A 15,410-nucleotide genomic window follows, 5' to 3' on the forward strand; every position below is an offset into this window, starting at 1 on the left:
CAATAGCCAGGACATGGAAGCAACCTAAGTGTCCATCAACAGATGAATGGATAAAGAAGATATGGCACATATATACAAGGAATATTACTCAACCATAAAAAGAAGCGAAATTGAGTTATTTGCAGTGAAGTGGATGGACCTAGAGTCTGTCATACAGAGTGAAGTAAATCAGAAAGAGAAAAACAAATACCATATGCTAACACATATATATGGAATCTCAAAAAAAATGAAAATAATTCTGAAGAACCTAGGGGCAGGAGAGGAATAAAGACGCAGACTTAGAGAATGGACTTGAGGACACGAGGAGGGGGAAGGCTAAGCTGGGATGAAATGAAAGAGTGTCATGGACATATATACACTCCCTGATGCATCAAGGGGAAGGAGAGACAAAGGGAAAGCCTGCACCCCAAGGCTCCTCCTCTTCACGGGCTGCATGCGCAGTCCCTGTCCTGTTCCCACACCACTCCCCAGAGTCATCGTCTTGTCCTGCTTGGAGGGACAGAGTGCTTAGGAGACTTGCTGAGTCTGGATTTTCCTCTGGGGCATAAATAAATCTTCAGGTTTTTTATGTATATCTCAAAAATCATTGTCAGCTCCTATATTTGCTGCCTTTTCCTACTGGAAATGAGAAGTGAACGAACTGATGAGGGTCATGGTCATAGATAGGTTTTGTACCCTCCGTCTATTTCTTCCTGTTGCTGGGATTTAAAATCCTTAGAAAACTGAAATAGCTCTGTAGTAGATATGATGGATAGGCACTCAACATTCATTCCACCCTCCTCCTAGTGTGTCTTCCTACAGTGCAAAGCCTGAAAAGCTAAAAAAGCACAATTGACAAACAACTAGAGTTCTAGATGCAATTTTGGTTTGATCCATCCAATGATCTTGTGCAATATCTGGATGGTGGAAGTAGGTGGAAACTCAGCTATTGCTTTCTTCTGCAGATAAGCACATCATGGAGGTTCAGCAAAATTCCCCATAATGTGAAAAGTGGGTCCAAAATTTTCAGTCATGCAAGCTGCTGTTATTACAAGATGAATGTAGTGACTGGAGCAAGCCCACATAGCTGGGAAGCTCTGAGGCTCTAGCTGCACAACTAAAATTTTTCTGTCCCACCTCAAGCTTAGCATCAACAATGACAATTGTTTTTCCAGCTTTAATATCAATGATAATTCCAAGATAGTAGCAGCAATTTCAGAAATTTCCTGATTAGTTAGTATTCATCTTTGTCATCTCCATCCAGAGAAATTGGGTTAGGAAGAATACGAAAGACGCAGGGGTCATCCCTGTAACCACCACATTCTCAAGATACCATTTCCTGGATTTCCCCGCCTGGCCTTACCATCCTCATCCCTACCTGCCCCAAGAGAAGACTTTAGCGCACTTCTATTCTCACACAGGGGTGGGTAGAGGATGACTGCCAATCACGTTATATCCATATTTTTGTTAACATGAGCTACATCATCATTGGTGTTATTGGATTTGGTTCTTCCATAGCTGCATTAGCAAGGGCCCTGTCACTAGCTTCATGGGACTTAAGAGGCAGGGTATGGGCACTATTTTGCTGGTGTGAATCATAGCGAGTTCAGCACAGTTCTGGTACAAGAGACAGTAGCAGTGACGACCCAAGCATTGGGTAGCAGTGACAACCCAAGCATTAGGCTTCATCACCAGTTAGACATACAGGAGATCCCCGCCTCCCTCACTGAACCACTTTCCTCACCTCTTCCCTGTTCCCCTTATTCCCACTACTTCACCGGTTTTGTTAGGATTCTTGCCCAAGGCAAGCAGCAAGGCAAACTCCTATTTCAATTGTCCCCAAAAATGGAAACATCCGTGTAGGAGTCCCTTGTTTCATTTCTAGGCCTTCTATTGGAGGAGATAGGTTTCTGGAAACATTTTCCACACATAATCACTACAATTCATGGTCATGAGTCACTCTTGGTTTTACACTTTAGTAAGGTATATTGCTTTACTTGTATATTAGGTTGAACCATATGAAGTGGCCTCTTTTGTAGGGCAAAAAGTGGTGAAACACTGGCAATTTCATGATTTAATCTAACACTTTAATAGATTTTTGTGGTCTAGTCTATGAAACGTGTAATATTGTCTATATAGTTCCAAATAACTGACTTACAAAAGAATTTCTGACCAATATTGCTATACTAACTTGTAAGATGCTTCAGAGCAGCTATGGTGTTTTATGCATGTTTGTATCCCTTACAATATGCACCGTAATACCTTACACACTGAGCGCCTCAATAAATGTTGAGTGAAAGGAGGATGTGGCTGTTTATATCTATACCTTGTTCCTCAAAGGATATAAGGTCTCAATTTAGAGGCTAGAACTCATCCTAATAAGGATTGATAATAACCAAAAGTTATATATAATAATTTCAAAAGAAATTTTAAAAAGGAGAGATTGACATGGAACTAAACATTTAGAAAGATTTTAGTTATAATCAGTTCAAAATTCCAAGCTACTCTATCTACACAGGATGGCCTGTCAAACACCTCTACTCAATTTACTGTCCCAAGCTCTAGGGTAACCAAATTAGACTGAAATTCCCTTGTCTGTTTCCCTAGGGTTGTGGCCAATCTGGACCAACTGCCAGGTCTCAAGAAATGAAAGACAAAGGTGGAAGACATCATTCATTCAGATTTAATTAACTTACAAAGAACTTATGAAACACTGGAAGATAGGTGGATGGATTCAAAATGCATGGATAGGTAGAAGTATGGATGAATGGTGGATAGATGGAGAGAGAGGAAAGAAATGGATAATATGCTCACATGAGGAGTAATACGATGAATGGAAAAATATTATGCATGTCTCATTCTCTGTATACATGTACACACACTGTTGTCTCCAATCTGCACAGAGATTTCTTTAAAAATAAGAAGTATTATGTATGGTATCCATTTGCCTAGCTGAAGTACCTACGTTAAAGCATTCCTGCTTTAGCAAAGTCCAATTCTGTTGAGCACATTCTCCTGCTAAGAAACAGGCTGAGCCCTGATGATTACTAAATAAGAACATAATTAATTATTTCTTCAACTGAATAGTCCTGAATTCTACCACAAATCAATCAGTTCTTCTAGCCTAAGAAGCTCTGACTCTATTTTAGCTCAATGAAAACAAAATCAATGAAGACCAATTATAGCCCATCTTGTTAGAGTATGCAAATGGTGTGCCATACAAATTCCCAGCCATTGCCTCCAGAGCATCAGAGGAGGATGGGGAAGCCAACGGTGGGCTGCTGCTGGCCCCTAGCTACTCAGGCCACACAGTACAGCTATACCTGAAGTCTGTAAGTGGAAGACCAAGGGTAAGCATTCTTCATTTGTTTCTTTAACAAATAAGTATTCATAGCAAGTCTTCAGGGTACAGGGAGCAAGTCTAAGCAGATACCCCAACATTCAAGGGTATGGATCTATATTCTAGTATAATGGCATTCTGCATATGAAAGCTGATTTCCTTATAATTCATAAGCTTGCAACCTGATTATGCAATGCCACAAAATTTCTAAGCGAGGATAACATATATGTCACAAAGGACCAGGCAAGCCTCAGGGACAGACACAGGGTTGATAAGAACAGAGCACTGAAGGGATATAAAAGAAGGCTGCCTTGCTCCCCAGGATTTCCTTGACACCCACCACAACCCAGCCACAGGGCTGACATTTCTACCACTGTTATCACTCTTAGGGCTAATGCTTTGCACCTTAGAGAGATCCTATTAAAATACAAAGGCACCAGGGCTTCCCTGGTGGCACAGTGGATGAGAGTCCGCCTGCTGATGTAGGGGACACAGGTTCGTGCCCCGGTCCGGGAAGATCCCACGTGCCACAGAGCAGCTAGGCCTGTGAGCCGTGGCCGCTGAGCCTGCGCGTCCCGAGCCTGTGCTCTGCAACGGGAAAGGCCACAACAGTGAGAGGCCCACGTACCGCAAAAGAAAAAATATATATATATATAAAGGCACCAGATGGAAAGAGTAGGTCATTAAGCTACTGTTTCCTATATTTCTGGTATTTTTTCACCAAATCTCCTTTCTTTCCAAATCATATTTATTTACCATATTTCATTGAATCTAAAATGCTCTGACGTTGATCTTTCTTGATTCGACCACAGGTGTCACCAGAAGGTTTACACCACTCTGAGTGCACTGCCTGACCTAGTCCACAGGCATCATAAGATGACACCAATTGTGTAATGTATCATGATTTCAGAGGGGTTAAAAAATTGGGGGGAAATTTGAATCTTTAGAATCTATGAAATAACGTGGTTTTTTTCGCTAAATCAATTTTTACTTAGTAAATTGCCTTAAAAAAAAAACAAAAAAACTTCGTTTTCACGGCCTTAGAAAACCAGTAGCACTAACATAAATAAAATGGAAACGTGTAGACGAATACAATGATAATTTTAAATTGGAGGTAATATAATTAATCAAGGTGTACAGTTTTTACTTACTCTCCTTTCTAGTGTATATATTATACTCAATACACACACAAAAAAGACACTCCCTGGTGGTCTAGTGGTTAGGATTCAGTGCTCTCAATACAAAAAAAAAAAAAGTTTAAGAAATAATTTACCTCCCAAGGCTTTTAGCCTGAAGACCATACTTGCTTTGTCAAAAGGGGAGATTAGCAATTGTTAAAAGATAAAACTTTGTTAAAACCACCAAAATGAAATTTTCCCCTTGCCTTAATTAGAAAGATTTGAGAAGAAATTGAAAAGGGAATAATTTTCACTCTATGCGATTCAATGTTATATAGTGCCACATTCATATGCCACTTAAAATGTTCTCCCTTGTACCATTAGTCCTACACGCCACTCGTTAAAGGACACTGAGGAACCGCCATTAACCCCTCTAGAAAGAGTTATCAGTGTTAATAAACTGTCAATTTGGAAAGCCAAGTAGAGGTTTCTAGATAATGGAACAAAGGAGAGGGAAGTTTTGGCAAGTATGTGGGGAAGAAGAAGCCCAAGACATGAAGGGCCATCACAGACACACCAGTCCAAGGGAAAATATTGACGTGAGTGAGGAGGAGGGTACTGAACTGGCAGAGAGGGGCAATTTAAAAGTCCTGGGCATCTGGGAAAGAGATGTTCTAGGATGTGTCCATGGAAAAAAGGGACAATTAATGAGTAATTGGGAGAAATAAGAAGCAAATCTTGCCAGTTTAGCAATTTCAGCATCATACCAGAATTCCCATTGAAATAGGTACCTGTTTATCGATGACTCTTGTCGAATCACTGCTCTTCCACTGAATCAAGGAACAGAGGGTGCTATGATAACACAAGAAAGCAGTACAGTCAGCCTTCTGTATCCACAAGTTCCACATTCACAGATTCAGCCAACCGTGGATCCAAAAATATTCTGAAAAAAAACCAAAAAAATCCAGAAAGTTCCAAAACACGAAACTTGAACATGCCATACATTGGCAACTATTTAAATGGCATTTACATTGTACTAGTATTACAAGTAATCTAGAGATGACAAAGTATACGGAAGGATGTGCACAGGTTATATGCAAATACACCATTTCATACAAGGGACTTGAGCATCCACAGATTTTGGTATCTAAGGCGGGGGGTCCTGGAACAAATCCCCCTCAGTTACCCAGGGACCGCTGCATATGCTTAAGGACCATGGATTATTATGCTAAGGATTTGTGGGAAAAACGAGCCCTCCATTCTGGTACATAATACTGTTAGTTTAGGGGGTTTTTTGGTCTGGCTCTCGTAATACCAGTATATCCCAACTCTCTCACACTCTCCTTTGGAAAATAAGAAAAATTAGCCAGAATGGTTTTCACGATAATCCTTCTTATACATTAGCTGTCTCTTTTCTAAACAAAACAACCCACGTCCTTTAACCTGAGATATGGCTACTGAGATATCAATCACTTAAGATGCAAAGGCTGGGTGTTCCAAGTCAGTGCGACCTGGAAGTTGGTATTCTTAACCAAAATGAGGTCAGAGTGGAGAATTTAACCATTTACCCCCACTGTTAGTTTTTCTCACTTATTTCTTATTCCGTTCATCATTTTGTGCTTCTTTCCTTGAATCTTTTCATCTTTTAATATACAGTGACCAAGATTGGTAATTATATTCTAAATAATGGTTGATCAATGCCAAGTGTATCCTTGCCCTTTTCATGTCATACTCCTGCTAATACATCTCTCAAATCCTGTTCCCTTTTTTAAAAAACAGCATTACAAATTGCTGGCTCATATTCAATTTATGGTACACAATACTCCAGCCAATTCTTTTAGTATCCTTGCAATGCAAATGCAAATTACCAGGATCTGCACATTTAGATACAGATCTCACTTATTTAAATGATCTTCCTCCAAGTTTTTTTTTTCACTTTTCATTCTCCTAAAGTATGCATTACCTATTTCCAGAGCCCCATTCACTTGATCATGCAGAAAGGTCTTTTAAAAAGACATTGAATGCCCCGTGGCCCTTTGATGTCATCATTGAGTCACTTGCTGTCCTATCTAATTAAAGAACAACACTCAGCTTTAGTCTTTTGCTCCTGATAGAGTTAAAAAAAAAGTTCTAGTTCAATTTTGGAATCTGCATTTCATTTCCGGCTTTAGTAATTCTGACCTTCTACTAACCTCTCTACAGGTATTTGTCCTTGAAGGTTCAGCTTTCTCTAATTTTTTTTTCTATTTTGGAAGTTTCTGTAATTCTTTCATAAATCAATTAGATTTTTTTTAATCTTCCCAAATCTTTTAGACATGTATGTAAACCTGCTCTCCCTCTCTCCCTTGACAAAGTTCTGACGACGTATTTTACAAAATCTAATCTCATGTTTAAAGTAATTAGTTGAAAAAGAGATGAAAGGAAGGAGCCCAAGTGAGCAGAAAGTTTCTTAAGAAAACATGTTGTTGCTGGGATTTTTTTCAACACTGAAAAAGACATGGTCACTTTATTTTAAATATTTTCTTCCTTTAAATACCCAGTAGTTCACTTTTCTAAAATATCTCCAAGAAAGATATTCCACATAGCTCCATTTACCCGATCCAAAATTTGTCCTTGACACTCTTTTTTTCTGCTCTTAAACTAAATTTCTTTACTTGCCATCTGAGCACATTTCCTCCAATAATGTCCACAGCACAGTAGGAATGAAAACTACATTGTTACCCTTCTTAATATTGTTACCATGGCTGTTAGCCTCGAGCTCCAACCCTCCTCCTTCCTTGAGGGAATGTAAGCTGCCGAGAAGTGTTATCCTTGTCCTACGGGAAACCACCAGAAGAAAAAAACAAGAGCCCACCAGAACTGGTTAGAACCGGACAAATCCAAGATGGCGGACAACCTGACCTTCAGGAGACCCTGAGCCTCATTATGTGCTCTTTGTAATACATTAGCATGCTAAGTGACACACCCACCAGCGCCATGACTGCTGATAATTACCATGACAATAACCAGAAGAGTCAATACAAGGACTGAAACGGAGTGTTTGCCTCAGTTCTGAGCAAACTACACCGCTGTTTCAGATAAGATATGAATATTCCTCCCTCTCTTTACTCAATTCCCTCCCTTTTATCTCGACCCTCCTATATATTATATATGGTGTCTCAGCCCGAGTAGCATTGAGAAGTTGATTTGCAAACTACGTTCTTGCTTCTCTGTTCTCTGGCCATTGAATAAAACTTGGGCTGTTCAGCATCGGTTTTGCTATTGGCTGTGTGAATCCAAACGAAAAACAACCTTCCCCACCAAGGCAGGCAGCTTGGGCCAGGCTAGGGCCCAAATGGGGGGGTCCATTCGACCAATTCGGTAACAATATAATCCCAAATTCTATTTATTAATGTTCTGTGACCACTTCTCAACACTCACACTGCCAATGCATTAGTTCACACCACCCAGGTAACTGCAATGGCCCCTGATTACTGGCCTGCTGCCATCCTTACCCCACCTATGGTCTATTCTCCATACAGTAGCAGAGGCATCTTTTAAAATATAAATCCATCATGTCGATTGATCCTCTGCTCTTAGTCTTAGCATCCCTTCACACCCAAAATAAAATCCAAACTCTTCATCATGGCCTAGAAAGCCTTCCATCATCTAACCCCTAACCACCCTCCTTCCTCTCATTTTGGTACCAGGGCCTTAGCACTTACTGTCCCCTGCCTGGAACACTCTTTCCCTTCACATCATTATCTGGTTAAACAATAGCCCTTATTACATTCATCTTGACCTGCTTTATTTTTCTTCATTCCAATGACCACTACCTGACATCATATTTATTATACGTGCATACATGTGTTTAACATGTCACCTTACTAGAATGTAAGTTTTGTGTAGGCAGGAATTTTGTTCATTTTGTTCTTTGCTGTATTTCTAGAAACTAAAACAGTACCTGGCATCCATAGAGCAAGTACCCAAAAATAATTTGGGGATGGTTAATGATGAAATAATTTCTGACCTTTTTACCTGGTAATTTATCACATTCCTTCAGACACACAAATTAAACACCATGATGAGAGCATATTGTTTAGAACTCATGTCTTTCCTCCTATCAGAAATTTCATACAAAAGAAAAGTATTTGACTTTATAATGATAATGCAGCTTGAAAATGTCTATTGTGGAACACTATTCTGAGTCATTCATTGCAGTCTCTCTGGGGAAAATAATTTGCAATTTATCTTCAGAGGAAAATTTTGCTTTGCCCACTGCTCTTTGCAAAGGTCAAATGGGACAGCATTGATTAGGGTACAGAGTGGGGAAAAATGCTGAGGACATAGTCATTCTGGGGTGAATTATGAAATCTAGGAAAGCATGAGAAGCATGCAAAGTACTGAAAAGAAGGCTAGAGTAAGGATGCTACTGGGAGAACTTGTTCCTTCTCTTGTGTCCACAGCTATATCTTCCAGGGAATGAAAAGCGCAAAGCATAATCACCATGTGAATTTCATTTATCACTGTGTCTATTCCGGAATAAAAGTCAGAGGGAGAAAAAAATTGTCTGTGATATATATGGACTGTTTTCATAAGCATTCTTGTTAAAAAAAAAAAAGGCTGAACAATTGAACTGTGAAATCAAAAATACTTTGCCAAATCAGAAACTCTCTATTATGTTTCCCAATGTTCACCACTGTTTGAAACCAAGATGTGATCTCTTTAGCAATTATTCGTTCCTGCTTTCCATCCTTCAGTTAAGAACTGGTCAACAAATATTTGCACACTTGCTATGTCCATGGTCCTGGGAAATAGCATCAACAGAGGTGAGAGGCATATGGTGAGGGGGTTGAAAGATGTGGTTCCCGACCTCATAGAGATTACAAGCCATAAATAAGTAAATAAATAAATAAAACAAAATAGAGATTACAAGCCATTGTGTTCATCAATTAGGCTCCAAGCACTACTGCTCAATGGTGCTCTTGTTAAAAAGAGACTTGATTATGATCCAAGCATCTAGGCATGGCCAAAGGGTCTGGAGAAAAACTATTTGGGCACTTATTTGGTCACAACCACTGCAGAAGCAATGGTTTTCCAAGTGTATTACAAAATAAACAGCTCCATGAAATTCATCATTATTAAATATGCTTGTCTGTGAGTGAGAATTGGAGTTGTTAATTATTTCTTAATGAGATTTTAATGGGTATGGGTTTTTTTAAATAGTTTTAAAGGACAGGGACTGCTTTTTCCAATGATATTTAAATTGTCTTTTCTCTCTAAACCTATTTGGTGTTAGCAAAGCGCCAAACTCCAAATAATTCAGGTTTGTGTTAGAGTTCACTGAAATCAGTTATGGGATCAAGATAACAGTGTGTGTTCTAAGCTTCCAAAGGCTCACGTGCCATTCTTTGCATGCACATGCAAAAACAAGCTTAACAGAGAAGAGAAAACTGAAGCCTTCCCAATTTTCCACCGTGTAAACCACTGTGGATGGATTTGCTCAATATTTATCCTAACCTGTGTCTACCACGCCTTCCTGCACTGCCAAAGCTGAAAAGACAAAAACTCCATTTCCCTGACTCGTTTGAAGATGAATTTGGGCAAGAATTGGATTCCAACCTGAGTCAAGCAGGGAGGGAGATACTCATTTTGCTGGTTCAGATTTATCAGAAGATCAGGGCTCCAGAGCCAACAATGATGGAGCCAGCTTCCTGACCCCTAGATTTTGGCCCAGGTGATGTGTTTCTGAACTGACAGTCAAGGCGGTGGCACCCTGACCCCAGACTCACAGCTAAGGTAACATGACCCCAGAGCCAACAGTGGACCAACTTCCTGATTGTGCTGAAGTCTTTGTTGCTTTGCTGGGCCCGTGTGCGTTGTTCTTTTGATAGCAGCTCCTGGAGGACCAGCTGGTGCTTGCTCCTCCAATACTTCCCATGATTTTGTAAGCACACTTACTCCCTGTGTGAAATTTCCTTCTGCTTAAAATAGCTGAAGAGGTTTCTCTGACATCCAACCAAGCCCTGACTGATAGAGCCCCTTACCATAACTCCACCCAGGAATTAACTCAGCCAAAAGCACATAGCCTTGCTTTTTCCACCTGTCTATAGAAAACGTTCTCTGAGTCTTATCTAATCCCTACTTTGTGTGGCATTTTAAGGATTTTTTCTTTTATACTACTTTAATGACTCCTAAAAAAGAACATAAAATCCCTTTTATGTCTCCTTGCCCCCTCTCCTCGTCCATTTTTAGTCAGCCTCCATTTCCTGGGTCAAGGTAAGCTCCTTGAAGTAGATCTGTTAATGCAAGGGTAATAAAACCAAGACGTGCCTTGCAAACGTCGGAAAGGGGCTGGGTGGGGCCGGATGGAACGGAGAAACTTCATTTTTACTTCAGTAAGAATTATTTGCTTAAAAACTTTGCACCCGAGAAACATGAAAATCTAGGATTCCATACTTCGTTTTAAAACAGAACACTAAAGATAATGTAGTCAAGCCTTCCAAAGCTGAAAAAGAGAGGCATGTAGTTCTTCTTCGTGGTTTTTAAATCAAAGAACACCTTCCATCATGTGGAGCAAAATCATTAATAATAATAATTGTTCCCAACTGGTGAGTGTGTATGCTGTGCAAGACTCTATGCTAGATCAGTGATTACTTCCAAACCTCATATCACCCCGAGACATCATTTCCTTTCTATTGATGCAAAACTGAGGCACAGAGAGAGTAAGGAAATTGTCCAGGGTTTTAACTCTGTTTAACTCTAAAAACAGTAATCCTTCCAGTACGTTCATTCCATCCATAACTGAATAAATCTCTTTTGAACGCCTCAAATTGGCCATGCTTCCCAGGGGTCCATACCCTTCATGTGCTAACGTGGGAGATGCAGCTGTGAACAGGTCAGACACAGCACACTCACTTCTTGAAACAGAAGTGGCCAGTCGTGCCACTGCCATTGCTCAAGAAACTGCATGTGACCAGCTCTCAAAGCATCAGGGACCATCTCTTTTGAAGATCACCTTGCTTTGGTTCTGACCTTTTCAGTGTTGCTCTTCCTGCCTGGGTTTGCAACCCAGCACTGCTACTTATCAGCTACGTAACCTTGGGCAAGCTATTTAAACTCTCTGAGCCTCGATTTCTTCATCCTTCAAGTTAGCATAATAAAACTGCCTACCTTATGGGGTTATCATAAGGATTAAATAGAAGATTGTAAACAGTGCACTTAGAAGAGTGCTGGCACATAGTAACATTCTATTTGTGTTAGCTGTAGTTGTTGGTATCATTGCTGCTCTTATTTCTGTAGCACCACGCAACATTAGAAGTATACGGAGTACTTACTATTGACTAGAGTATGAGAAAATCTTAGGGTATGCTCTTCTCAGAATGAGAAGGCCACAGGAACAGATCAGAGCTCATTCATTTCAATCTGAGTTGCTTTAAAGCTTAGTTTGAAGACACAGTCGGCCCCTGATTCCCAGATCTGAGGGTTACCACAGTTTGCTTTGATAGTCCACACTGACTTCTATCTCCCCAAACCAGAAGTACATTCCATTGGCCCCTGAAAAATTAAGTCCTTTTGAAATAGACTCTGTTATATTACCTAAATCTCAACTGCAGGACTGAAGGAATTTTCCCCCCAACTCCTGGGCATGCTGCCCTCCAAAGCCCTCAGCTCTCAGCCCTTGGGAATTGCCCTCAAGCTGGCAGAATGCAACCACCTTAGCCAGTCTTACCCTCTTCCCAGGGTCAACCTGCATTCGGTGACAGGTTGATGCAGGGACATGAAAATCCAGCCTCCAAGCCCCAACTGGGTGCAACTCCAAAGGTCTATTGCAGACGTGGAACTCGCCATGGGGTCGGCCACATCGCCACCCAAATCCTCCTTCTGCCTGATCCCTCCCCAGCAGGTGTGGATCCCAAGAGCATGCCCTAATAAACTCTTTGCATGCTAACCTCTGATTTAAAGTCAGCTTTCCAGGAATCCAACTTGCAACGTCCATTCTGTAGATTTAATTTCCACATTTGCTGCATGTCAAAACTGCTGTCTTCACAGACACCCATCTCAACTCAACACAGTGGGCACCCCCCAGCTTCTGTACTTCCCCATCAGCAGCATGGCCTTATATCCCAGGAGTTCTGTCCCTCTTATGTATGCTCTATCGTTGAAGCACTTCCAGTCTGCTTACAAACCTAGTGTAAGAATTTTAGCATCATGACTCTATCAGCTACTGTCTTATAGCTTTTTTTTTTCATTACTCTTCCATGAGGTAGAATATGGTCAACTAGTATTCCTCCCAAAACCTTACTCTGGGCTCGGTGAGGGACTGGGCTCATGAAGTCTGGTTCCTACCTCTCCTAGGGGTGGGGTCCTCTCCCACGTGGCTCTCCAGCACTTTATACACATTGACTTCTATCAGCCCCACTGAAACCCAGCTACCGACACAGCTGATGCTAATGTCGCTTGCCCAGTCCATGGGCTTCACCATCAACTGCTTAATGTTGTTTACTGGTAGGAGGTGAGCATAAATATTCACTTTCTAAGCAGAGAATAGTCTCATTCAACCCAGTCTGTAGCTGTAATTCTTTTTTGGCCGCGCCGGGTCTTTGTTGCGGCATGCAGGCTCCTCTCTAGTTGTAGTGCGCGGGCTCTCTCATTGAAGCACGCAAGCTCAGTAGTTGTGGTGCGCAGGCTTAGTTGCCCCACAGCATGTGGGATCTTAGTTCCCCAACCAGGGATCAAACCCGCGTGCCCTGCATTGGAAGGCGGATTCTTTACCGCTGGACCACCAGGGAAGTCCCTATAGCTGTAATTTTAAAAAGACTGAATTCCTAGTTCCCTTTGAAACCAAATAAATCATCTCAGTGGCAGAATTCAACCACGTGAGGGTGAATTCAGCACATCTACTATCTGACCTGTGTACAGTTTCCAGTTTCCCAATAAGGAGGATATGACATAAATTTGCTCTGCTGGCCAAGGTAGGTACTTCAAAGTGTCTCTCTTCTCCTTGAGCACAAACCTGGCCTTCGTTGTATCTGCTTCCTGCTCTCATATCTGCTAGACACTTGAGGAGGATTAACCTTTGACCCCAAGATGACTTTCCCTGGCACAGAAAGTCAGTGAACTGCTGCACTAAGGGCAGAGCAGAGCACACTGGGTGGTGTGGGTTTGTGCAGGTGAGGCTGCTCCCACCGGCGGTCACATGTACATGCTGTGCTGACAGTTATCCACAGGGTCTGCCTTCTACTTCCCGTCCTGGTGGTCAGCCGAGGAGAGCAGACAGCCATTGGAGGAGAGAATAAACTATATCCCAGAGGAGTCCCAGGAAGAAACTTATTAGTGCTGATGAAATCCTGGATCAGCTGGTTTGTCACACAAGTCAAACTTTAATCCTAAGGAATTTATCCAATGGATACTTTATGCTTTCAATCTGTGTATCAGCTAGAAAAGAGTTCTCAGAATTACAGTACATATCAATAAAAGGATGATTTTAGTTCAGGAAGAAAACATGATTGTATACAATGATAAGAGAAAGAAGTACCAAGTGTTATTTCCTCATGGCAAGTGAATGAGATGGCTGCCCTACTATTAATAAACGACAATGTTCATAGCTACTATTTATTGGGAACTAACTATGTACCAGAAATTGAGCTAAATTTCTTACATTACCTTATTTAATCGTAATGACTAAACTATCTTGAAGGAATTGTGTCCCTGTTCACAAATAAGATGGAGGTTTGCAGGGATTGAGTTGATTGCCCCAGGTTACACAACTAGAAAGCCATGGGGAAAGGGCTTCCAATAAAGGACTGTCTGACTCTGCACTTAGGCTCTCCTCATTGGCCATAGGCCATTTTTCACACCTTCAAAAACCAGGATAGACATCCTGCACTCAGCCGTGCTTTCTCCTCCTTCTAATAGTAAGTATAATCTGTGCCAGGGCCTGCCCATCCTCAGAATCCACCCACACACTACCTGGCTGAATTCCCGAGGCCTTCTGTCTGAAGACCCTCACCCCGCCAACCTGGCTTCTCTGCAGGTAGGATGCCTATCCGACCAAGCTCACAGTGCCCTTCCCTCAAATTCAAGACCACTTCAATTTGGACACACTTCTCAGAGGTTACAGGTGTGTTTCCTCAGGCTGCTACTCACCTGATATTAGAGACAAATACATAAAAGTTCCCAACTTATTTCCACCTTCAAAGTTTTCAATAAAGCCCAATAAAGCTTTTAAGAATGCCTAAGTCTCATCTTGAATTAAGGACAAACTCTTTCTTACTCAAGGATTTTACTGGCCCATTTTTATCTTCTCAGTAAACACTGAGGTTTTGCATGGCATTTCTGAGCTATAAGTATTTTATTTCTAATTAGAAGAGGACTATCTGAGCACAGACCACCTCCATCCTGAGGGGACCATTCCCTCCTTGGATGCTCGCAGCCTGTGTACGTGCTCCTTCGGCACTTGGTTTGCACAGGCGTGACTGCCGCTATCTGGACACATGACTCCCAGCTCCTCCAGGTAGAAAGCTCATTGAGAGCAGATTTGTTTTGCTAATCATCTGTCCTTAGAAGCCCTTTACATAGGGATTGCTCAAAAAATTGTTGTTGAGTTGAATTTTACCTTTCTCTCATCCAGAAACAAAGTCCAGAGAAAACCCGTTCTCTAGCTTCACCAACTCATCCAGGTTTGCAAAACTTTCCTGGGTTTGGCATTGAAGGTTGTATGTCCTAGGAACTCCCTCGGTTTTAGGCAAACTGGGATGGCTGGTCACCCTATCATCCTCTCTGACATATGTACATCTACTTAAATGTCATTCCTCCCACCAGTCTGAGGCAAGACTCCAAGGAAAGAACAAAATTATCATACAAACACATCTGGGCTTTTCCAAAAAACACAAAATGGAACCTAACATAGGTGTAGACCCATAATTAGCTACAAGATAAACTTTAAAAGAAAACATGATTTTAGCCCTAAATTTACTTATTTTTCTACTTCT

General features: G+C 41.3%; 1 long non-coding RNA gene across 1 annotated transcript in view; it reads right to left on the reverse strand.

Annotated features, from left to right (window-relative positions):
* Positions 1-15,410, reverse strand: part of LOC132519252 (uncharacterized) — a 98,966-nt gene that overhangs the window by 61,003 nt on the left and 22,553 nt on the right. The window contains exon 2 of the long non-coding RNA XR_009540129.1: positions 5,229-5,380. This is a non-coding gene — a long non-coding RNA (uncharacterized LOC132519252). The remainder of the gene's footprint in view (positions 1-5,228; positions 5,381-15,410) is intronic.

Source organism: Lagenorhynchus albirostris, chromosome 4, assembly GCF_949774975.1.
Source record: "Lagenorhynchus albirostris chromosome 4, mLagAlb1.1, whole genome shotgun sequence".
Taxonomy (NCBI): Eukaryota; Metazoa; Chordata; class Mammalia; order Artiodactyla; family Delphinidae; genus Lagenorhynchus; species Lagenorhynchus albirostris.